Source organism: Triturus cristatus, chromosome 2_1 (genome assembly GCF_964204655.1).
Source record: "Triturus cristatus chromosome 2_1, aTriCri1.1, whole genome shotgun sequence".
Classification (NCBI taxonomy): Eukaryota; Metazoa; Chordata; class Amphibia; order Caudata; family Salamandridae; genus Triturus; species Triturus cristatus.
In genome coordinates, this window is record NC_140581.1 from 228,307,080 (window position 1) to 228,333,681 (window position 26,602).

Here is a 26,602-nt window from a genome sequence, read left to right on the forward strand (position 1 = left end):
CCATGCCAGATGGCATATGCAGGCTCTGCAGTGGGACCTGAAGTTCCAGTGGGCGCAGCATCAGGGGGACCTGTCCAGATCTCGGAGGGCACTGCACAGCAGTTGCAGTGGTGGCTCATGAGCCTGCATTGGGTCAGCGGCAGATCCCTCTCCCTTCCCCAACCGGAGCACACGGTGGTGACGGATACGTCCCTCCTGGGATGGGGTGGCCACATGGGAGAGGCGGAGATCAGAGGCCTCTGGTCTCCGGCGGAGTCCAAGCTCCATATCAACCTTCTGGAGCTTCGGGGATCCGTCTTGCACTGAAGGCATTCCTTCCCTCTGTCAAGGGGAGCGTAGTTCAGGTGTTCACGGACAACACCACCGCCATGTGGTATTGCAACAAGCGGACGGGGTCGTGGACCCTATGTCAGGAGGCTCTGCGCCTCTGGACATGGCTGGAACATCAGAGTATTCCCGTGGTGGCTCAACACCTGGCAGGTTCACTGAACGCCAGGGCGATTTAGCTCAGGTGCATGATGGATCACGAATGGCGTCTTCACTCTGAGATGGCGCAAGGTCTCTTTCAACAGTGAGGAGAGCCTCGGTTAGATCTATTCGCCACCGAAGAGAACGCGCAATGTCAGCAGTTCTGCGCGTTTGAATCTCCAAGGCGGCACTCGCTCGAAGACGCTTTTCGTCGCGAGTGGAGTTGCGGTCTATTGAACGCCTTTCTGCCTATACCACTTCTGCCTGTGCTGAAGAAGATCAGACGCGACCGGGCCCAAGTCATTCTTGTGGCGCCGGAGTGGGCTCAAAAAGTTTGGTATCCCGAGCTACTCAGTATGAGCATGGCTCCCCCGATTCGTCTGACTCTTCAGGAGGATCTTCTGTCGCTGCAACATGGGGTGGTCCTGCATCCGAACCTGTCCAGTCTCCACTTCCTTGCGTGGAGATTGAGTGGCGGCAGTTGATTCCCTTTGACTTGCCTCCTGAAGTCTGTGATGTCATTCTGGCAGCCAGGCGTCCCTCCACTAAAGTGGTATACGCCAGCAGGTGGAACAGATTTGTGGCATGGTGCACAGCAAAGTCTGTGGATTCCCTTTCTGTCCCTCTTTCTGAGGTCCCTTTGTTCCTTCCTTTTTTGGCCCGGCAGGGCTCTGCTCTGGACACTATTGAAGGCTATCTTTCTGCCATTACGGCCATTCTCCGACTACCTGATCAGCCCTCTCTTTTCAAGTCCCCTGTTGTAAATAGATTTCTCAAAGGCATTACACACCTTTTCCCTCCTTTTCCGTTTGTGATGCCGCAGTGGGACTTGAATCTAGTTCTAACTAATCTGATGAGCGCTCCTTTCGAGCCTCTTCACAGCTGTCCTCTTCGTCTTTTGACTCTGAAGACTGCCTTCCTGGTTGCCATCACCTCCACTAGGCGAGTGAGTGAGCTCCAGGCTCTTTCTTGTGGTCTCCTTGCCTTTTCATTTATCCGGACAAGGTGGTGCTCAGGCCCCGGCCTTCCTTTTTGCCAAACGTTGTCACGGCCTTTCATATTGGGCAGACTGTTACCTTGTCCACTTGGTTCCCGCCTCCACATCCTTCCAGAGAGGAAGAAAGGCTCTACCGTCTGGACCCAAAACGTGCGCTTTCATTTTACCTCCAACGCACACAACAGTTCTGGGTGGATAACCAACACTTTGGCTACGTTGGCACCAAGAAAGGTCAGGCGGTGCACAAGAGGACTATCTCCCACTGGGTTGTCTTGTGCATCAAAGCCTGTTACTCTTTGGCTAAAAAAGAGCCTCCGTGGGTCTGCGTGCTCATTCCACTCGAGCAATTGCAGCCACTACTGCATTGGGACGGGATGTCCCCCTGCAAGATATCTGTCAGGCAGCTACGTGGGCCTCGCTGCACACGTTTACAAAACATTATTGCCTGGACAGCAAAGTCCGGAGAGACTGCTTTTTTGCCCTCTCTGTTCTCCAGGACTTTCTGGTGTGATCATGGTTCGCAGACCCACCACCTGGGTTGGTATTGCTGGGGTATCTATTCTAAGGTATGGAATCTATCACTACGTGTTTCTTTCAGATGAACAAGTTACTTACCTTCGGTAACGATGTATCTGTAAGAAACAATAGTAGTAATAGATTCCTTACCGCCCCACCCATCCTCCCCTGATTTCTAGGGTTAAGGTCATCCCTTTCAGGGCCCTAGTTTCAAGGCACCAGTGGTCAGTATCTTGCATGGCTCTGTGTTCCTGGCGCGGAAAGTCGCGTACAGAACTAATGTCAGCGCGTGTGGGCGGCGTCTAAGTACTGCCCGCGACGTCATCCCGGCGATCACGACGCCGACCCCCCCCCCCCCCCACCCCCCCGTACCGACACGCAGGGGTACTGCTGATGAAATCTTTCCGGATCCAGCCTGACGCCTGGGGGTAATTCTAAGGTAAGGAATCTATCACTACTTTGTTTCTTACAGATACATCGTTGCCGAAGGTAAGTTACTTGTTCTTCAGTTTCCTCAGTACAAGTGGAGGCTGGTTGATTAAGTAAGGGATCAGTGATAGAGTTCATCTCGATGGCAGTGTCACGCTGTGCGTCGTCAGATGCGCCAAACACAGGATACCTGGATATTGCTGGACATGATGCAGCTGGTGTTATACTATTCAGGATCGGCCAGATGTTGTAGCTTGACATTGTCCACTGTGATGTATCTGTTGTCTTTGCGACCAGGAAGTGGTGGTAAGATGACTGTATGAGTTCCCTTCATGCCAAGTACTGGAACTGGTGCACGATAAGAGGAGCCAAATTCTTTTTTGTTCTCCATCTTCTCTTGGACCAGATCTCCAACTTTGGGTAGCCAGCCAACTACCGGAATCTGTAGTGCAGCGTCAGTGGCAGAGTGTAAATGGTCTTTTGCTAGGCTGTCACAGGTTTCTTGTAAGTCCAGTAACATAGTAGAATGATTACCTACGTCAAAGATTGCAGCTGCCGCCGCCATGTCTAGACCATCAAGGTCCGGGACAAACATTTGTATGTCAAAGAGTATTTCGCATGGGGTTCACCCACCCAGAGATCTTCTAGGGAGATTATTAAGTGCAAGTTGTACATTATACAAGTGGGCTAGCCAGTACCTAACACTCTAGCTGTCAAGGATTGCTTTAACTCACTGTTCATTCGCTCCACAACTGAATTGCCCTCAGGTCTGTATGGAGCCGAAAATTTCACCTGCATCCCCAAAGACCGCATTGTATCCTTGTACGCCTTAGAGTCGAACGTTGGACCCTGGTCAGAATGGAAGATGCCACATGCAAAAATTCCCACAAAGAAACGCAAATCCCTGATGACATTTGGAGTGTCAGTACTGCGTTGTGGCCAAACCCACACGAAATGTGTTTACGAATCAACTGCAACTAAGATGTATTTATAAGCAGTATCTGAAGAAAAAGAACCGCAATGATCAAGATATACACAGCCGAAACGCTTATTAGAAATACAGAACTGTGTCAGTGGCGGTCGTGTGACAGTAGAGAGTTTAATCTGTTGAAAAAACATAATTACGGGTTTGTTTATATAACCAACGCCACCAGTAATGTTGCTGCAAAATAGAAACCGTTGCAGACACTCCAGCATGCGCCGAAGCCATGCCTTCGTGTGAGGCTGTTATCAATGAAAGTCTGCGGTCAGCGTTGGGAATTAACCTGTCACCAACGTCATTAATTCTGAAATTTTGAACCTTGTCGGGACTTAAATGATAAGAGTACTTTGAAGGGAACCCTTGAGGGTAATTACCACCCTTCTCAGTAGCAGCGATTGCTGCCAAGATGTCATTATCAATCTGAGTCATGGATCTTGTAACGGCTGCAACTAGACACGTGACTACTGCAGACTTGGCAGCTTCATCAGCCAAGCTATTGCCGACAGTGTGCGCGCCCACACGTTGATGGCCAAGAGTATGTATAACCTGTGTGAGTGGCAGATGTTGTTTAAGATCTGCCACTCGAACCCAAAGCATCTCATGCTTAATTGTGCTGTCTTTGGAATCACGATAGTCATTCTGAGCCCGAAAGAATAAGTTCTCATTAAAAGCTTGTACACAGTAATAAGAATCACTTACAATTAGAGTAGTCACATTAGGATCCGCAAACTCCAGTGCAAGCACAAATGCGCGCAACTCGGCCAATTGGGCGCACCAGTCTCCTAATGCCTGTGTATGTACAACACTGGATTTGAATTCTCCGTTCACCTTGGTACCTGCCACAATTGCACAGGCCGCTGAATATGCATGCTTAGAACCTGTTGCCCTGAACCATCGGTGTAAATGATACAATCGTACTCCTCAAGCGGACGCATAGACAGAGGAGGAGGATGAACAAATTCATACTGTAAAAACACTTGCATCTGTAGAGAGGAGTCAAAGATAAAGGTTACATCTGGAGATGTCAAAGAAGTAGCCCATTGGATCCAGCGCGGGTGCAAGGCCTTTCAGTTCGGTACACTTGCCTTTGTCACTGCTTCTAGTGCAGGATAGGGTGTTACCACCTAAATGCGTTTCCCCTATGCCAGCATGTGCTCCTTGAGGATCGCCATCTGCACAGCTGTCAAAACTTTCTAAACTCTGGAAAACCTCATCTCGGCCGAAGTGTATAAATGTGATTTGTAAGCAATAGGTACTCTGTCACCTTCATTAAACGTCAAATAAGTGAAACCCACTGCGCCTGGCACTATTCTTAACACCAGGTTTGTATGGTTATCACGTGTTAACAAGTATTTAGATTCAAGAAGATCAGTCTGCAAGGATTGCAGGATAGATGAATGTTTCCAAAGCCAGCAGGCCTTTGAAAATGTTGGTTGTATCAAGGCATAAAGAGGCTTGATACGCTGGGCATATTCGGGAATGTAAGTATGTCCGAAGTTCAAAAATCACAGCAAAGATTGTAGTTTTTTCAGGGTTGTTGGAGGTGGCAAACGTGTGCATTACTCAAGGAAGTGATGCACTAAGCCTCTACCTTCATTATTGAGCTCATAGCCCCAGAACAACACGGTGTACTCTACAATTTGTGATTTGGCAAAGTGAAACTTGTAACCGTAGCCCGCAAACAAAACAATGATGCGGTTCAACCAGCAGAGATACGGCCATAATTCGTCGTCCATGAGATAAATATCATCAACGTGCGAGTACATATCTGGGTCAATGCTGTCCAGTAACGAGACGACACGAGCGGCGAAAACACCGGGCTGTTTTTATAGCCCATAGCTAAACGCCTAAATTGTTTTTGTTTACCACCGGCTGTAAAAGCGGTCCTTTGACTGCATGCCGGGAACAGATTGCGACTGAAAAATCCATTGGAAATGTCAAGCGTAGTTGTATATTTCTTATGAACAAGACTGTCTACAAGAGCAGAACTATGGGTATTCTGTACCGCAAATGTGCGACAATGAGAGTTCAAATGCTGGTAATCCAAAACTATGCGGTATGACCCATCGGGTTTGGTAACGGTAAAAAGAGGGTTATTCATTGGTGACACACATGTCTCAATCACTCCTTGATACTCTAACTGTGTCAGAATCTCAGAAACTGGGCCTTTGGCATCCCGCCGGAGGATATTGGGGTTGTGGCTGAGGCATAGACTGCAATAGCATCTCATGGGGTGGTGCATCTTTTGCCCATCCCACATGCGTATGGTAAAGAGCCGGTGCAAGCACCAAAGCCCACTCTTCAGGAAAAGACTGCATGCTCCATGGAGACATTACGTGAAAAACTCAAAAGTTTCACTTCCTCCCCTGTAGGAGCAGCAAGAACAAATGGTGGTGGCCAGTCCGTCTCTGCTAATAAAATGTCATATGAAGAGGTCAGATTTTCCCATAAAATCCCCTTAATGACATGCTGTACGTCACCTTCAATTAAAAGACCTATGTCATATAGTCTGTCAGGGGGGGGCCCACTCAAGTGTCAGCGGTTTCAACTGTAATGAAAGTGTCAATTGCTGTCGCCTCCAGAAACGGACGCAGTGCCTGCTGCACTATTGTAACCTCCGCTGCGCTGTCTAGCAGCGTTACTGCCCATGTTAAATTCAGGAGGCGGGTTCTCACCGTCTATGGCATATCTCGCTGTTAAAGCTGCAACTTTCTTTTTCTGAAACTGTGGGCGCTGACGTGGAAAATTGTCTTGTTTTCCCTTTCTGTCAGTCTGACAAGGCTACTCACTTGTGAGCCTGATGTTTCCTGTAAAGAACGAGGAGAACGCTGTTCAGGAACCTGAAATCTGTCAGGAGACCTAATTCTCGCGTGGTCACGCAAATCAGACTCTGGTGCCGGTGACGTAGCACGCGACCCCTGTTTCCGTTGTTATTTTCCCTGTTTGTTAGTTCTCCAATTCTTTTTATTAAAGACTGGACGCTCGTCCTTCTCAGACTGAGCTTTTTGTTGTGTTTGTGGTTGAGCTGATATCTTAGTAAAAGGCTTAACACCCAAACTATTGCGGCCAATAGTCTTATAAGCCTGTGCAATAATGTTCTTTAGTTCGCGTGGCCTGTTCGATTCTGAGACCAAAGCCAAAGCATTAGCTACTTGAAAGTTCACTGCATCTCCCTTAACATTAGCAAGGATCAGATCAGCAACTACGTCGAACACCCCAACCAGTCTCGTCCCCAATTCAACAGCCGCTTCGGGGCTGTGCTCATCATGAACACGCTTAATCACTGAGGGGAGTACGGTCATTGAGGGAGTGCCAAAACATTTCGCATACACTTCCGCGAACACCCTACCCCAATTGTTACAATCGGTTACTTCGCGTATTAAGTCTTTCTGCAAACTAGTTGTCAAAATCCTGTGTTTCTCCACAGGAGAGGTATTTGGAAATACAGCCTCCAGCTGGTCAAATTTTTCAGCAAGCCAGTAAGGTGAATCATCTTTATTTTGAGGACGCTTGCCCATTACCCAATTAACCATAACTGGACCAGCTGACTGCGCTGCAAGTCCAGGTGGTCCCATATGAATGTTGCGAGAGAGTTATTGTATGACAGCTCTATGCACCCGTATCAGGGAGGTGTGCAATACGCGGAGCTCCGCAACTGGAAGTGCCAGATGTCGTGGATGTGGTGTGTTCCCAGCCAAAATGAGCCCAGTGGCCCCATCAATAGATAAAGGGCCCATACGGATCAGAGTCACTGGGTGGGGGAGGGCGCCATTAAACCAGATTTGGTGTTGCCATGCCGACAACAGAACTTCAAGAGTCCTATAAGGCTGCATTAGGAAAGGCCGTATGAGTGTATACATGGAACAGGTCATCTGTCTCGTCCACTGCCGGAAAGGTGACCCAAGAATAAAACACCTCAAAGTGGTAAGCCGGATCAGCTCCAACCACAAAGATAAGGGCAACACCCAAGTCCGGCACTCCGTAATCGGCTAAATGTCGAAGGAGCGCCGTGCGACTATCTGCTTGTATATCAACGTCAGCCATGAGGACAAAAGAATAGATAACCTAATGCGTGGCAGCGCAATAAAGCGTAAGTACAAAAAGAAAAACACTTTTTAAAGAATATCAAGCTTGAACAAACCTATATAAGCATTGATATAGGAGGTAACACCGTCGCATCTGTTTCCAGAAACAGAAGCGAGGGAATTGTGGACAAGCACAAGTATTACTCAAGCGTCTCACAGATAAGAGCCAGACCAAACATTGGGTGTGCCATGTTGCAGGGATTCTGCACATATACAGAACTACGCAAAGGAAACCAGGACCTTGTTGTAAAATGGTGTACCAATAACCCACATTAATGCCCAGAACCCCTATCCGACTAGCTATAGTGTCTCATTCGTTCTCTGTACTACAGCGAAGCTACCAATGATTAGACATCCTAGAACAAGGGATTCAGACTCTCTCAGTAATCGTGGGAGCAAGAACACTCTTTCGCCAACTCACTCATACTTGTCAACAACATAAGTAATCAGAGACACAGTATAGTTTAAAATGTTTATTTTAACGAACGTGCTCTATAATGCAGTACAGGAGCCAATACTAGCAGCAAAATGTATAAACTCAATATAGTGAGCATTCTTAAAATTCTCTAAAATATGAATGGGGATAGCATTATATAAAGCTAGTGGAAAAAGGCCCACTGTGCCTTGCCACCCTCCCTGTGCTAGGAACTAGTTTATAATAATTATAGAAGACCTCTGGGCTTTGTCAGGGGGACCCCATACCTCCAGGTTTAGATGCAAAGATTTACATCTCCGGACAAACACAGGTCTTCTCCTCTGAAAGGTTTTCTTTGAGTGTCTTAACATGCCTACAATGCAATATTAAAAGCGCCAGATTTTCAGTAGTGCACCTGTGGCAGTATTATGTGTAACATGCGTGGGACTGACCAACAGCAGATTAACGGAGCACATTGGTTTTTTTACCTTGAACAGGCTGTGCAGACAGAGCCTCAGAGTACAGCAAGAGAAGTGAAAGGTAGACTGTTCTCATGTGAGCGAGCACAAGCAGAGGAGTTGTGAAAAACAAATGCATGAAGAAACGTGTGCAAAAAGCGGCAACATGGCAGCCGAGCCTGTACTAACTTATGCTAACCTAGCAATGTACGCAGTGAATCCATAACCTCACTACACCCGCACTCCTGATTTTTGAGCATAAGGAATATTTTACGCATCTAACTTGTAAGAGCACTTGAGTTGAAAGCCTTTTGGCACGGATAAGCTGTTTTTGCGTAAAGCAATGACAGCCACCATTATGTCTCTGTATACTCTTGTGCAGGAACGAGTGATTACAGCTACAGCAGCAGTTCGCACTAGTGCCTTGGCAACTTCATCAGCCAATGAATTCCCTTCAACGTGCACGCCAACACGTTAATGACTCAGGGTATGAATCACGTGAGCCAGCGGCAAGCCTTTTTTTTTAGCTCTGCCACTTGTTCCCAAAACAACTTGTGCTTTATTGTGCAACCTTTTGAATCTTTAAAACCATTCTGACCCCAGTAGTGAAGATATTCATTGTATGACTGGACACAATAAAATGAATCACACACAATAAGTGTGGGGAATTCTCGATCTGTATTTTTTAGTGCCAGTAATAGGGCTTTAAGTTTTGCCAGCTAAGCTGAGCTGTGCAATCTCCTAGAGACTGCGTATTGCTACGATGGAACTTGCTGCCCCACATACGACCCTTAAAAATCGCACATGCTGCGCTGTATTGCTGTTTACTTCCTTTGGCAGGCTGAGCAGATTCATCAGTGTAAATTAGGTATTCTTACTGATCTAGAGGCATTATTTCATTCGGGAGAGGATATTCTTGTTCGTACTGCAGAAATGCTTGTCTTTTTAATGTAGAATAATAATTTGTAGTCTACATCTGTTGCAGTTAGAGAATTAGCCCATTGTATCCATCATTGTTGTAGTGCTTTTGCATTTGGAACATTAGCTTTTGTAACAGCCTCTAAGGCCAGTACTGGAGTCACGACCATTATTACTTTCCCCGATGCCAGTGCTCTTTTTCTTACTACAGCAGTCTGTACTGCTGTTAGAATCTTTTCAGTGGATGCAAAGCATACCTCAGCGTTTGTGTACAGATGAGATTTGTATGCTATGGGTACAGTTTTGCCTTCATTGAAGGTTAGGTAAGTGTGCCCAGATTGACCCGCGACTACATGGATCACAAAAGTTGTAGTGGTTACACGTGTGTAAGTGTTTGGAAGCTATCATGTCAGCTTGTAAGGAATGAAGGATTTCTGTGTGTTCCTGTGTCCAATGGTGAACTGAAAAATCAGGTCTGATTAAGTCCTAGAAAGGTTTTACTTTTTCTGCCTAATTTCAAATGTATGTTCTGCCAAAATGTAGGAATCCCAAAATAGATTGTAAGTTTTTCAGAGTCTTTGGAGGTTAGAGCAGCGCACATTTTTCTGAGAAGTTAGCTACCAGGCTTTTCCCTTCACTTGAAAGCTGATACCCCAAAAATAGGACACTGAGGTAGGCAATGTTTGATTCTTTAAAGTTGCATTTATAGCCCTCAGAGGCAAATCCCAAAAAGATGTTGTTCACCCTGGTCAAGTGATTCAACAATTCATCATCCTTCAGATAAATATCATCTACATAGGACAATGCCTCCTTATCAAAAAATTTAAAGCAACTCTTTTACCCTTGCTGAAAACAACCCAGGACTATTCTGATACCCTTGAGGCAGTCAACGGAATTGATACTCCGTGCATAGGGCTGAAAATGATGTCAAATATCTGCTTTCAGGCACTATATTTTGGCAGAAGAATCCATTTGAGATATCTGGTATTATTTTATATTTTTCTGCATGATGTTATTCATCAATGCGGCACTGTGTGTATTCTGTACTGCAAATGTCTTAGTGCAAGTGTTCAAATGCCTGTAGTCTAAATTTAGACAATATGAATTCTCGTGTTTCATTACAGGAAGCAAACGATTATTCATGGAAGAGGTGCATCCTCTATTACACCTTGGTATTCAAGTCGATCTAATATCTCCCTGACTTATTTTTTCACATCTTGTTTTATTTGTTATTATCTCTGTGGAGTTGTAGTAGTTTTTACTGGTATTACATGGTGAGGTGACTGATCCTCCCACCCTATATGACTGCGGGAACTAATGCTACCGCCCACTCCTGCGTGTATGAGTGTTTTAGTCATTCTGAAACAAGGTCAGAGAAGGCTGGTAGAAATACTGTTTCTCCTCTTGAGCAATCCATAACAAACTCCGGCGAACAATCTTTTTCTGCTAGAAGAATGACGTACCCAAAGGACAGATTCCCCCAAAGAGACCTTTAACCTTCCTATGTATGTCCCCCTCCATTTGGAGTGTTATTTCGTATGACAGTTGTGGGACACTTACCCTAGTATCAGGTGTCTCCACTGTGATATGTTCATTCAATGTCGCTGTCACCAGAAATTCCATCAGGTTCTGGTGAGCTATTGTTACTTCTGCTTCCCCGTTCAGAAGTTGAGTCCTCAGCCGCCGGGGCATTTCTTATTTTAAGGCCAGCTACTTTCTTCTATTTAAATTGAGGTTTTGATTTTGGTTTATATTCTTTTTTTGATATTATAGTCCAAAGTATGATGTGTATCTCCGGACTTTGTTCGTTCTTTTGATCTGTGTTCTGACCTTCGTTCCCTCTCTAAGTTTTTTTTTGATGCACCCTGAAAGGAACGAGAGGAACGTGTATCAGTATCCTGATACCGGTCAGGTTTTTTTTATGTTGTCAGGATTTCTAAGGTTATACCTCCTTTCAGAGGGCTCTGTTGATGAGACCCACCCCTAGATTGTGATCTATTCTTTCTATTTTTCTCTTGTGTATTATCCCATTTCTTTTTAAAAGAATCAGGTGCTTGCTTGGAGTTACCCATTACTTGTGTTTTTTTAGCTCTAGCTCCCAAATTATCTCTACCTGATTCGGCCTATGTATTTTTGATAATTTTAGGAAAATTCTTGCTCCTGTTGTGCAGTAGTGCATTCCCTTAGGCGTTGGCGTATAGCCACCGCTGCTCCCTCACATTTTATGTTTTCTAACATTATGTTGATACCTTGGAAAAATTGCTTAATAATTTCATCCCCAAGTTTAGAGCTGGTTATGCTCCATACTGATTCTGTATTTGTCTTAATACTTCTGGTATCACTGCTATTGAGGGGGTACCATGAGTTCTGGTGTAGATGGTAGCGAAGACTGTACCCCAAGAGGTACAATACTCTATTGGGGGAGCTATCCCCATTGGCAAGCAAATTGTCAGTATTCTGTGTTTTTCTTGTGGGCCTGTGTGTGGAAACACTGCCTCTAATTGTGTAATTTTCTATGCTATCCAGAATGGCATTTACTCACATTTAGTGGGCATTCTTCCCATAACAACGTTCAGTATTTGTGGGGTAATTTTAGTTGCAGTTCCTTGTAGTTGACCTGCTGGTGTAACCCTTGTAGGTTGAAGTGTGAGTGTTCTCATAACAAACTGTGTCTCATTTCTGTAAAAGTTTTATTATTTCTTTGTGGAGTGGACTTAAATCTGATATTGGCAATGTGTCAACGTCTGGATGTGGTGTGTAAGCCTGTCGGACCGGCCAAGTCGCGCTGTCTCTGCTGAGCGGCCCACGTCTTACTTTTTCTGCGGTGTGTGGGAGGGCGCCTTTAAACCAGTTTATATGTTCCTGGTAGCTGAGCAGAACTTCAATGTCCTCGTACAGACAGTATTCTTCTGGTGTTTCATCTGGAGAGTAAGAATTAAATGTTTTTGTGTGTGCGTCTGCAGGTGAGAATTTGACCCATGAATAGAATACCTCCGTCCTGAATGACTCGTGTGCCTCAATCATGAATGTTACAGTCCCACCTAATGCTGAGACTCCATACTCTGCTAGTTTTAAAGTAAGTGCATTTCTGACATTTTCTGAAATTTTTATAGCACCTTTCTGCTCCCCATCCCCCGCTGTATTCGCATGTAATGCTGCGGCAGCATTCTCTTTGACAGACATTGTTGAAAGAGTTTCAAGGAAAATGAGATAAGGTTTTTTGCACAATAGGGAACTGTAATCCTTCAAGCTTGAATAAACCTACAGCCAATAAATAGTATATGCCTACTCAGCTGTGGCAGATTTTTCCCTCCCCACTCCAGACATTGCTAGCTTTATGTGAGTAGGAGTCTCTGAGAAAGCTCGACTGAACTACTCAGATTTGACTATTAAATAAGAACCAAACCAACGTTGGGGGCACCATGTCGTGTAGTTCCTATAAATCTACAAAGGATCTGCGCGTTTAGTCAACATAAACTGTGGGATTGGTGTCTGGAATGATTCCAGACCCCCCCCCCCCCCACTGGATAGGTTTGCCTGTAGATCAGCTAACTCACAGTGCCACTATGGTACCCTCTTACCAAGGAGAAAATAGTTTCTGGCAACTATTGAAAATGACAACCCTGACCCCTCAGGGATCGTGGAAACAGTACAGTACTTTTCGCTCAGTCACTCATGCTCACTGTGTCTCAGATAGATACTCAGAATAAACGGTGGGGACGTTTTCAATAAGCATTTATTGAACCAGCCTCATTCTAGTATTATATATGTGTGCTGCAACAACCATAATATCGAAACAGATGTATACAGTTATAAGCACCAACAGTAAATAGATGGTAGAATTTTACTATAGTCTTAAAACAATGGATATATATACAGGCATATAAATACATGACAATAATAATGTGTACTCCTACGATGCTAACCCGAGCTAAATGTACCTAGCATGTATGCAGGTGTATAGTCAAGAATCCCCCTAGGATGTAGCCAACCCCACTACCTGATGTGAGAAAACGAAGGACCCCGTCTTTGGTCTTGAGATGGACACCTTGCGAAAGATGTCAGACCACCGCCTGCTAGAGTGTCTGCGTGCAGAATCTTCAGTGTCCCGTGTCAACATGGAAGTCTTTCTCCTCTGCCTGCCCCAGCAAAGATATGATGCATATCTACCCAAAAGGTACCCTCAGGGGACCTACCTTGCTGTCTCATGTCGGCTGAGGATGACGATAGTGATGAACCTTATACACAGTTATTATGCAGAAGATGATAATCCTGCTGTGATTCTGAGTATCCTCATGCATAATAAATAAGGCTAGAGTTTGGGGAAAACCACATGACATTTATACAGCACCTAACTAGGTAAAAGGTCAGCACCAAAACCGTTATGTAGTTCAATGGCAGGCTGAATGTAGGTGTAAGGTTAGGTGACTACCCAAGCCTATATTGGGGTACATTGCTAATGATAACGAATTAAGAGGTCTGCCGATAATAACGAAACAACACTTCCAATCTCTCCTCTGAATGTCCTGCTGATGACATCATTGGGTGAAAAGGATACTCTATGAGCAACAAAGAACCACATTTCCCATCCTCCCCACGAACGTCTTGCCGGTGATGCCATCAGGCGCCCTGGACTAACAACAAATCGATTTAATACAGCTAACTGCACGCAACCATTTACTCGGTGGCGTTCGGAGTTGACACAGCAGGTCCTCCCTTGGTGCTGTGACTTTGATGAAGTAAGTCTCCATATCAGACTGGGGTTTGGTAGCTCAGATGGGGGCTTCAAAAAAGTATTGCTCCGCCACCTCCACACTGACTATTCAGCAAAAATCCACTAAATCCGATAGACCTAACACAATATATATTGTCTCCTCTTTGAACAAAGGGGAGCTCTGGACTAAGTACCTGTTCATAAAACACTGATACACTGGGCATGGTGGGAGCTTTAATTTATCACCGATATTAATACAGATCACACTATTCTCGGCACCACCTGTTTCTTCCAAAAACAGCAAATAAACTGAAAAGAGGAAATATAAAACAAACACGCATAGAGATATAAATGAGCCTTGTCAGAATGAGAGGGATACATATGTTTCCAGTCCCTGGTACTCTCCAATTCATATGGTTCCTGGTATACACTACTTTAACGATTTCCCATGAAAAACGATTAGACTTTGAATATATAGTGTCCTCGTGCAATTGACCTGTAGTACACTGTTTCCTCCATCCAATAATTGTGTGTGATTACAAGCCAGCACTACCCTCCAGTGACTGCATGACCTGTAGAAAAGCAACATAAAGGGTAAGCATAGAATATGAATGTAATCTATTTTTGACAAATAAGATTTAGGATTTCTTTTCCCTCACTCGGGTGAAGAATGAGTTCTGGATAAGTATAACAATACCATCTTTTCAGATACAACTTCACCTGCGACTATTTAACCATCTTTATATATAGAGATCCTTGAAGTTAGGATCATCACAGTAATTATTGGTATGTACCAAGGGGAACACCCCACTAAAATTACCCCCATAGACTTGAGATCCATTTTAGATAGGTCACCTGGTGAACAATAACTAGTATCTCACGGCACCAATTAATAAACAGCTTTAGATCTAACCTGTATTTATACAAAGATACAATTACGAATGCTGTTTCTTTCAGAAATGCTTATAAAGAAAGAGTAACAAGACAGGTTAGAGCCATATGCCTCAACTGTGCGCATGTAGAACATGCCTTAAAAGGCAGGGACATATTTATTTAGCCCTGACAAAGGCCCCAGACCTGATTGGGCTCTTGGTGTGGGCCGAAACATGTTGGATTGAATACAAACGGTTTAATTGAACGATTACATTCAATAAAAAACGTTAGAACAGTTTTTATCCATACCCCAGTTACCAGACGAATAAAGTAACCCTTGGGTAGGGTAGGTATTTTAAACAGCAACATTTCATCTGGATCCCTGCTTATCCAGTCAGATTTAATTTAAGAACTCTCAACACATAATCTTGGTTGATTCCGCCCTGCTAAGATCATCCTACCAGGGTGTGGATAGGCGCTGATGATGAAACAGTGAGGCGTCTACTCCGATATCTTTGGATATTCGAGACCTACTCTGACAAATGTTATATACATGGGCTCCCATAAAAACATATTTGAACATTCCATTTGCCCTTTGTGTTTAACTGGTTAAGTTGAGAGTTAGCAGCTGGTCTCGTTTTCTCTCGCCCCCCCCTTTTGTGAACTAGACATAAATTTGCCTATTGTAGAAACTAAGGCAAATTTATTAAGCAAGATCCTTCACTGTGTTAACTGAGTCCAGAGGTAGTGGTGCATTTAACACTGTAGGTCCCACCGCCGAACTTCTGGGTCAGCTCAAAGATTTAGCTTGCAGACTTAGTACATTTTGTAGACGACTAGGAAACCTTGAATTCATGTTAGAAGGACACCCTGTAGGAAACTGCAATGAGACTTGTAGCAGAGGAGGTAGGGAACATCTTTGTGCACTACTCCTAAATAATTGAGAGCTGCTCCAGCCCTACCCTTCCTAATGCAACTAATGGGTACAGTAGGGAGTATATCTTCCACTTAGTGTTTTTCAAACAGGTAGTGCAGCAATTATATTGCTGGCGTCTGATTCCCTGCTTCTGTTTATAACTTAAGTTTACTTTTTAAATCACTTAATTCCTTTTCCAGATTTTACTCCTTTTCAAGCAATATTTTTTGGAGCATGAGGACTTTCGTTTCACCTTAATTTCGTGGCAGGCCAATTGCATCGTTTGTGAGCAGCAGTTGCATTTGAGCTTGATTTGCCCATGGCAAAATGAAATCTAAAATCTATTGCCACAAACTTCAGGTGATGAAGAGTCCACTTTGGGCAATTGTCAACCGCATTCAGCCACATTTTCGTCTCCCACACAGACTTGACCTCCCCTTGCAGTAAAATAGTCTGGTCTTCCATCCTGATCCCCAAACGTTGCAGTTGCACTTGTGGAAATTGAGCGGTGCCAGCTAGATACTTATCCTCTGAAGTAGTCACCATTATGGCTGCCAGGAACCCCTGCACAAAATCCATTTGTGCAGGTTGCGGGAGCAACTTTGATCAATGGTGTGTCAGAAGGTCTGAACACCTTTGTTTCACCTTTCCAATTCTATGTTTCGCACTGTTGCTTGCCTGGCAAGGTCCAACAGCGGCTACAGTTGAAGATCATTTGGCGGCTGCCCTTTCCGTCGTTATCGGTCTTCTCCGCTACTCTTCTTTGTTTAAGTCACCATTAGTGGCATGTTTTCTGAAAGGCTTACTTTGATTGCTTCTTCCAACTCCATTTATAGTTCCTCAGTGGCATTAGAATCTTGTGTTTACTTTACTGATGGCATTCCATTTGAGACAATGCATAGTTGCCCATTTCAACTTGACAGTCTGAAAACTGTATTCTTCGTGGCAATGACTTCAGCCAGGCACATTTGGTTTGACCCGATTAAGTATCCTCCAGAAATATAGTTATTATAGGTAAGGTACTTTTTCTTTTCTCCTCATTTATTTTTGGTAATCTCAAACATAAACATGCCCACAGAAAGAAAGGTCTCAAGAAAAAAGTCCTTAGTGGAGGATTGTAAATATCACTGAATCATCGGTATTTGTGAGAGAGAGATGATTGAAGCATTACAGTCTCTAAATGAGTGAATCCTATTCATCACATCAAACAGTTTTTAAATGTATTTGATGATAATACCTCCAGGAGCGAGTGAGCACTCGTCACCCAAGCAAGGTCAGTGGAATTCATATATGTACCCAAGCACACGCAAAATTTCAGTTTTACAGTTAATGAATTAGATTATACATGAAACACAATAAATCAATCTTTGGTTTCTTTCTCGTATCTTTCTTCTTTTTAATAATTCCGTTTGTACAGTAGTTCCCAAGCCAACACGTGTTTCGTCGCCTTCGTATGATCGTACATGCGACTTGTTCACGGCTGAACACTTTCTTCGTATTGCGGTTTATAGCGCGACGATATTTCCAAGCCACACTAATTCTGTGGCATGAGGGGAATTCTTAATAAGGGCTGCACTTCGATATCACGAAGACTTCAAAATATTTTAACTTGTGGTCCCAATCTCTGGACTGTATAAAAAGCGCTGCCGAAGGGCGCAGCTTCCTCCTCACGCCGGACTCCAAATGCGAGTCGCATGTACGATCATACGAAGGCGACGAAAAACTGAAATTTTGCGTGTGCTTTGGTACATATATGATGACTCTTTGTTGCTTTTGCCACAATAACTGAGGGAGGCAGGTGGTTCTCCCTAACCCTTGAGCACCGTTACTAATATAATCTCCACAAATATCTGGTGAATTACCTATAGGCGCCTATTACCTATTACCAATACCACCGTATTTAGTTAAATTAAGGTCAGTGGAATTGCCACTTCTAGCTAATAGTACACATTGGGAGGGGACAAAAGTAGAAAAGGATATGTGCATAATTGGATCAGACCAGAATTTGGTCCACATTATGGTCATATGCCCCTAGTACCATTGAAAATGAAACAAGGTGGTCACCCCAATATGGAGGAATCTAAGTGACCGGGATTGTAAGAAAGTTATGGGGGCTGGTTTGGGCTCTTATGTCACAGATAGTTTACAAGAAACGGTCATTAAAAGTACATTAAAGGTCAGAGATGAGAAACTGAAGTAACTGAGCAATTAAGCAACCTAAGAATGAATACCTAGTTCCTACTACAATAACAAGTTCTCATGTGCACTATAATCTAGGAGACATTTGCTGTGTGAAAAACATATATATTGTGCTCCAATGCACGGCCAAGGGCAGACCAGCTGTGTTACGAATGAGCAATGTAATCATACACTGATGACACTGAACCCCTTCGCAGGGCCATAAACATCATAGCTTCAAATGCAACCCCTGTCTATGGTCCAGGGCCTGATCTGCTGCCAGATACACAGCATGGATCCTAGGTAGATGTGTCCCCCATTGTCCATACCACAAAAATCCACCTGATTTCATGACACCAGCCTTTATCCATTTCTATTGCTCTACAGTAATTTATCAATGTGCTGCCCAGCACCAGTCAAGTCCATCTGCAGCGAAGATGTCTGCCCCCCCCATGGCTGAGGGCAGTCAACGGATGATGTCACACATCACTGAAACCGCTTTGCTGTCTAATTCTCTGCAAGCCATGCATGCTTTTGTAGCAAAAGCATTGCTTTTAGCTTGTGGAATACCGTCTAGAATAATAACTAAATGTCTTTCTGATGCAAATCCTTCAAATTACATCTCCAAGTCAGTGGTCGAAGAGGGCGGGAACGGCAGGGCACGGCGTGCCCCTACTTCTTTAATTCATTTTTATAGATTCAGTTCCCCCACTTTTTTATTTTGAACATACGTCCCTGGTCGTAAGAAATATCCAAGGCCTGCAGAGAAGGCTCGGCATTTGTGGCTGTTCGGGGGCGGGCGGACGGGCGGGGAGCAGAGAAGGAACAGGTCTCCGTCTCTTGCTTCCTGCCCAGACAAGACAAGGAAGGTGTCCGCTTCTGCTCAGTCGCTGGCAGATGCCCCCCCCCTTTCTTACTATTATTCCCTCTCTGTCTGTCTAGCTCCTCCTCACTTACCGAAAACCGTGACTCAAGAAATGGTTCTAACTCTCTCTTTCTTCCTGTCGCTCATTTTGTTCCCCTGTGAAATGGATGCAAAAAAGAAAACCACTTTTGCTGGAAATGCCACAGAAATAAAAGGTTCAAAATATGAAAAATCAATAACTAAATAAAGCAAGACGGAGTGTTCTTAAAGTGGCCAGATCGGTTTTCTTCAAACCCCAAAAACATTAGCATCACTTTACTGAGTTTGCCAGTGAAGTGCTGTTTTCCCCTGTGGGGAAGTGCGCCAAACCTGGAGGTACTGCAATACCTAGTTGATGGGTGGATTGGAAAACAAAATGTGTACGGCGGCTTTCACGAATGTGGTATTTTTAAACCATCCTGCTTACGTTTTGTAAGCATATAAGCAGTGGACATTGAAATGGGTCCTTTTTGGGCCCTGTAGTTTTCAGGCAGAAGCACTCACTGATTTCTGAATAGTGAGTGTAAAAGCGTTAAGTTCACCATGTTGTTCCTGTTTACATTTCACATGCTTTATTTAATCTTTCATTCCCTATGAATGTTTGCTTTTTCCAGGATGTTGTTAGTTTTTCCTTTAGGGACCATATTGCTCTTGCCTAGTGCATAATTTGAATTGAGTCGCATCCAGTTGTTTATATCGGGTCAAATTGGATTGTAGTTGAAGGCTTTGTGAATTTCTCTCAGTAGAGCAGTATGGTGCTCAGTGAGGTAGCGGAGCTGTGGGCAGAGCTCAGAGCTGCCGAATTTAGAACTGGGGAACCAGGTTCAGCCTTCATGAGCAGTCCCCCAGACCACTCTCCTGAGGGAGCACATTTCCATGCTAGACCTTAGAAGGCCCTGCAAATCCGGAAAAGCCCTGTTGTCTTAACACCAGCAGGTGGACCCTAGCATTGGCAAGTGTGGGTTCACCTTCAAAGGCTTGCCCACCACAATCCATACTGAAGTTCACCTCCAGTCTTGTGGGCAGGCCTACGAAGTAGCAGACCCTAGAGCAACAGTGACTCTGTCACTGAGGTCACAGGACCCCTGAGAAGAGCTGGCTCTAGGGCGGTGCGACCGGTGTGACCTTGAGTGGGGGCGTTGTATATTATGGTTTTAAAAGCACTTCTTCCTGGTCTACAGCAATTTTCATCAATAATAAAAATATCATGATAATTCCGGTGAATAAAAGTCTTCCTTGAGCGAGATCGGAGTTTTGTCTAGTGGAAGTTTTGACTCATGGAAAGATAGCGCAGAGGGTTTTTTTTGTTTTGTTTTTTTAATTAATTTATTTCTATTTCAGATTAAAAAAGAACACATACTATTGCAGGGATTCTGCTCATGCACAGAACTATGCGCAGGAAACCAGGACCTCAGTGAATTGCGGTGTACCAAAAACTCACCTCAGTACCCAGAACCCCAATCCGACTAGCATCAGTGTCCCATTCGTTATCCGTATGCTCTCGGAGCTCCCAATGTATAGACAACCCAGAACAAGCGACTCAGAGTACTCTCAGGAATGGTGGGAATCGGAAATACCTGTTCGTTATTATTCTCATATCAGTCCACAACAAGAGTAATCAGAGACACAGTAAAGTTTAAAATGTTTATTTTATAAACTACGTGCCCTAAAATGCAGTACTTTGGCTAACATAAGCAGACAAATGATTAAAATAAAGCCATCAGCATTGTTACAATACCATAGAAAATGAAGGGAGAAATCATATCACAAATGACAGTGGAATACAACCACCCTCCCTTCGTTAGTAAGCTAGTATTATTATACTAATAGAAGGTCTCTAGGTTTGAATGGGGAACCCCATACCGTAAAGATCAGCTTAGGTGAATCACATCACAGGATCAGCTTTGCTCTGCGCCTGGAAAAGTTCTTCTCCAGAATGTGTGTCTAATGCATGCAAACTGCAATATTAAAGGCTCTCGACTTTCAGATATTTGCAGCTGTGTGCGTGTTATGGTTAGAGCGTGGGCCGATCAACCTGAACTAAAAAACATACATTGTTTGGTGGCTCAGACGGTTTCTGCACACAATGTTCAGACCAAGGTCGCAGTGCACGTCTAGGGATGTGAACAACAGACAGTTCTCATGTGAAGAAAAGGCAAGCAAGCAGTTTTCAATAATAACATGTACCTGCAGTGTTGTGTGCAAAAAGCAGCAAACGCGGCTAGATGGCGTTTATAACATCGAAGGTGCTTATGCTAACATAGCAATGTATCTATCTAAAACGCGGCCTCCACTACACCCTCCCTTGATCGGACCACGAACTATTAGGGATACAATTAAAAGAACGCAGAGTTCAGGTTCAACAGAGCGGAACCAAGTGCATGTATTGGAAATCCAAATAAAGGGGCGCGAAAGTTCGGGAAAAAAAGAGAAAAAAATCACACAAAAAATGAAGGGGAAAAAAAGGAAATAGAAAATCGTAACATCTTGCAAAGGCTCAGCGAGCCCAAATGTCGAATCAAAAAAAAAAAAAAATGTGTGTGGGTCGTACAAGGAAAGTTGGACGACATCTAAGTTAATCCATCAACGTGTCAGCAAAGTAAGTAGCGACAGCTTCCAAGAGGAAGTCATTGGAATGTTCTGTAAAAGTTTCTGCCATCCAGTCTAACAAAGTAAACACACATACATGTTCCTCGACAACTGGGGCCTCTAGCACAATCAGAGGACAACTGGCGTGTTCTTCAAGATAACTTCTTGCCAAGAAGTCATACGCTGCCGTACCGATGTCCCAATTCCCTAGGACTCCATGTGCCGCTCCACAGGCCATGATCCTGACACCAGAACAGTCCAACTCATGTGCCACTAAGGGACTCATCAGTCGATCACAATCCGGGGCAGGAGACACCGAGTTTGACAAGCACAAATCCAAAGCCCATTCGAAAGGACAATCTAGGCAATGAAAAACAGGTTGTACGCAAGTAAAATAGGAAAACCGGAAGGACAATGTGAGAAGTTGGCCTGATATATGATGTCACTAATTCTAGTGTACACCTTGTATCAGTCCAAACAACCCTTATGGTGATTGGTTGTAAAGTCAACCTTATAGACCAGCTATCCTAGTGGTAGCATGGACAAGAGCAGTTTTAGGCTAAACTCTGAATGGCATGTGAAGCAAGCTGTTATACCATTTGTAACCCCTTGAATACCAAATGAAAGGACACCACAACAGATATATATATAAAATAAAGTGTATTTATTCTAGTCAAACCCTCAGCACTCTTTATGAGATTCGAGGTAAGTACAACACAGTCTTATTTAAGCATACATTAAGTCACACAGGTAAGTAATACAGTTAGGCCCTAGGGGCCACGCAAACCATATACTAAGTAAGTGGTATAAGGACCACTGTCACGGAAATAGGATAGGCCTAGGCCTAGTGAATCGCTGGGGCTACACTATACTACCCAAGGTTAGGAAGCGGGAGGCCCACGGGATTCAGGTGCAGAGTGGAAACACTCACGCGTAATGCGTATAATCGATAGAAATAGTACAGTTCAGAATTAATAAGATTTAGGACACTTCTGGAGTAGCTAGGAAGTCGAGACTTGAGAACTAGACACTCGGATAGTCAATACCCTGATGAGCACCGGAGTACCCAAGTTACCTAGCCCACGGGCTGCGGGTGCATAGGTGTGAACTTGCGTCGGGTTTCGTCGTCGACTCCTATGGAGGCCTGAAGGAAAGATGCTGACAGGCAGTCAGTGAAGAGTGTCCGGTGGATCCCAAGGCCGGGATCAAGAAGGAAGGATACCTGCAAGCAGAAGGGACAGAGTCTGGGTCACTAGCCAGTGACCACGTGGAACCAGGAAGGAACCAGGCGATGTCGGGAGCTTGCAGGTGAAGAGGTGAAGCTTGTCGCAGCAGCCACGGGTACCAGGAGACGTCGAGGATGACCAGGACCAGGAGGCGAGCTGTCCCACGAAGGCTCGTGCTGTCGGCGGCGTCGAAGTCGAACTAGGACTGACCAAGCCTTGGCAAGCGGAACCCACGAAGAATGGAGGACTTGCTTCTGGTGCAGACCAGGAAGGTCTGGGGTGCTTCTCTTTTACAGAGCAGCAGGAGCCAGTCTGGCGGAGCCAAACCAGCAGTGGAAAATTGAAGGTGTGTCGTCGTAAAGGTTACTAGCCAACGGGCAAGCAACCGGACAGATGCGGCAAGCAGGAAAATGCAGAAGGGCCCCACGCAGGACTCGTGGAGTGTGGGGGGGCTGATCTTCAGTGCAGATGGTGCTTGGGGTTGGGGCTTCTCAATCCCCGGTGCACAACTTCGAGGGTGCCTCAAAAGCTGCGCTGGAAGATACTCCCCACTTTTCCCAGGTAGCCGGTCCCACGTCTCTCGTCGCCTCCACGGATCTCAGCTCGGCTGTGGATGTGGATCAGGGTCAGAGAAGTCTGGAAGTCAAGGCTCTGGTCGGGCTCTGCAGTCGGTCCCTCGTAGAACTTCAGCAAAGCAAAGGGTAAGTCTCTTGATGGTGCCTGTTCGCACAGGGTGGCCACTCCTTGGCCACAAGGGAGATTCTTCAGTCTTCTTCTTTCGTCGAATGTCGAAGATCCAGAGTTTCTGTTCAAGTTGCAGGTTCAGGATAATCTCCTTTAGCAGGCCCCAACTAGCTACTAATATACTGGGCTAGTGGGCTGGGCTACCTGCAAGGTCCCTTTTATGGGTGGGACCAGGAAGGGAAGTGGCTACACCCCCTTTCCTTTGTCCAGTTTCGCGCCAGAGCTGGGGCTGGAGTGCCCCAGCACCGGTTTGAACTGGACTATGAATGGAGCATCTTGTGTGCCCCAGGCATGTCTCATTCCTTTCAGCCCTCCCTGCCCCAATACACTAAAGTCTGTCTGGGGAGGTGCTAGCACCTCCCCAAGCAGGAAACCTATTGTCCAGGCCTCCCTGGCTGGGAGGGCTCCCAGCAGCAGGAGGTCAGACTCGTGTCTGTGGCAGCAGCATCCATTTTGTGATGCTGAGGCTTTGGTGAGAGTTAAACAGCAAAGTAGGATTTTAACATGTCTCTGCCTCTAGAAGGGAGGAATAATATCCTCATCACCAGAAATGGTATGGGGGTATTATTCCAAAGTGTTAGACACCTTACACGACATGTTTTGATAAAGCCAAACCATAGTTACCATAACCGTTTAAGATTATAAGGCACTTTAAGGGTATATGGTAGGCTATATCATAGAACAGCTATAAGGACATGGTTCCGAAAGCTGCAGACAGGCTCAGCTCATGCTAGAGCACCATCTCACATGTTACCAAGCACTCTGCCTCCAGGATTGTTAAGGCCTGCCATAGGAGTGGCTGATAGGTACACATGTGTCTATATATAAGGGTAGATATAGGTATACTATATCTAAGCAAGGGGTGATTACACGACCTTGCCCCAGCTGAGTGATCAGCCAGTTGTGTCTGATTGGAAGGCCAGACCAGGGGTGGCATAATACATGCTGCAGCCCCTGGGAGGCCTAGGGTACACCTATGCCCTGGGTACCTAGGGTACACTGTACAGGGTCCAATAAGGTGATCCTTACCAATTGGGTATGTACCTAGGGTACATGGAGTCCATTTTAAAGAGAGAGCAGACAGCCTGAGACCCTGAATGGCAGGATCTCAGGCCAACTAAGTCGAAAAACCAGCCAGACACTAGGCAAAAAGTTGGGGGTAACCATAGTCAGATATCCACCTTCCTACAGACAATCCAAAGGCTATGCTCAGGGTTGCCAGTGGTAATGTTCCATAATATTCAAGCATCCGGTTACGAAGATGGAGCAGCCTGGATAGGCTGTCGTGCGACACAAATGTGCAGCCATTGCGCAGTAAGCAGACCAACAACAGCACACCAGCTGTGAGGGCGTGAATCAACGGGAGACCGCGAAAGACGCTGGAAAAAATAGAATGAAAAAATGCCGGTATCACACCAAAAATAGTTTGGAAGGAGGTCACCAGGCCGGAGCCCACAATTTTGAAACAATGCGCCAAGCCAGTTGTGGACAAGGCATTGAATATAGTTTGAATCAGGGCACCGAAATGCAGTGGGAGATCAGTATTTAAAAGCGCATGCACCTCTGTGCGGGTGTTCGCTACGTGAAGGACAAATGTTTCACGGAAAGAAGTCAGAGCGACTTCTTTTTGAGACAATAGAGCCCTTATTCTGCTCATCTTGTTAAACTCTCTTTCAAGGTTGGAATGGAAGGCCAGATGGATACATCCAGCCGCCCATCCGGGGGTGACAAAAGGACATTTTTACAGTAGACTACTCTCTGTGATACAGTCACAATGTAGGGTATCCCCACTAGCATCTCGCAGCAAGCTTAGTTATTTAAAAGCAAATAACTACCGTTAGCCAGCAACGTGAAAGAGGGTGTAATAGCTGGCACCGGAATACCTTTCAGGACGCATGCCAAATTAGGTGCTAGCACATTGCACGCGCCATACAATTGGATGTGCCTACAGACTACAGAGTGATCAGGTGTGGAAGTAGATTCCTCACCCTTCAAATAAACATCTTTACCTTCTCTCATGCACTTGTATGTAAATGGTAGTGACTAAACCTCATGCAGGAAAGCAGTACCCAATGGTTCATATCAACCTAGTGCATAATGTTTCATGCACGAACTGAATTTAAACAAAGGAAATGATAATGTGATTAACCCGTGTATAAGCCACACAGCGGAGTTCAATTTGGCCACAGAGAAAGGCAAAGGTTCTAACTTTTCAATATGCAGTAATGAGTATGTTGCATCTTTCATGGACATGAATTGTTGTTTCGCAGTTTGATTAAAGGGAAGGAATAAAGATGAAGTATTCATGTAGTCCCAGGGGACTTTCCCAGCCTTTAACGTTTGCAAAGTCCATGCAAACTGCATTATAGAACGTAATTGATTTTGACCATGTTACAAAACAGACATATCATCCTGCACAATATCAACAACAGATGAAACAATATTATCTAATGTGTAAATTCTGGAAGAAAGGGTGTTAATGCTATTATCGATAACAGCCAGAACTTATCCAAATTGGCCTGGTCAATGGCTCTCAATCTGGAAGCCGCTTCAATTTGAGATAATTTCCAAACTTCGTTATAAACAGCATACACCCACCTTTTGGACCTGCCACCTACAGGACCCTTAACAAAATCATTAAAATCTATTTTGTCATTTAATTTAGATAAATGAAGTTTAACAGATGCCAAGGTGGAATGTTGCAGCCAAGATTGGTATAACTTCCCTACAGAGTAGGTCAGTGCTTTCCAAAGTGTGTGTCCCGACACTCTGCTGTGTCGCCTCCAGTGTGTGGGTGTGTCGCGCTGCGATGACGTCGGCCGGCATATTAAGGCCAATCAAGCTTGCATGCAGTGACGCAGTACAGTACAGCGCGACGTACGGAGAGGAAGGAGAAGCGTTAGGCGGGCGTGAGGCCTTGTTCCCTTTCCCACGGAGAGACCACGGAGCTGCCTCTGTTCACCAGGCACTCGTTAAGTGAAATCTTTGTTATTTGAAAACTCCATTTAGGCTGCCCGGGATTGCATTTACAAGTGGGTCGGATTTCAGAACACCTTGTAATTATAGTTGATTTAAAGACCGAACGACCCCCACCCCCTCCAGCGTAGATTTATGCAGGTCAAAGCTGCTTGGCTCCTGGGTATTTTACCATTCTGGCTAGTGTTGAGAAAAACACTCGAGGTAACGATGC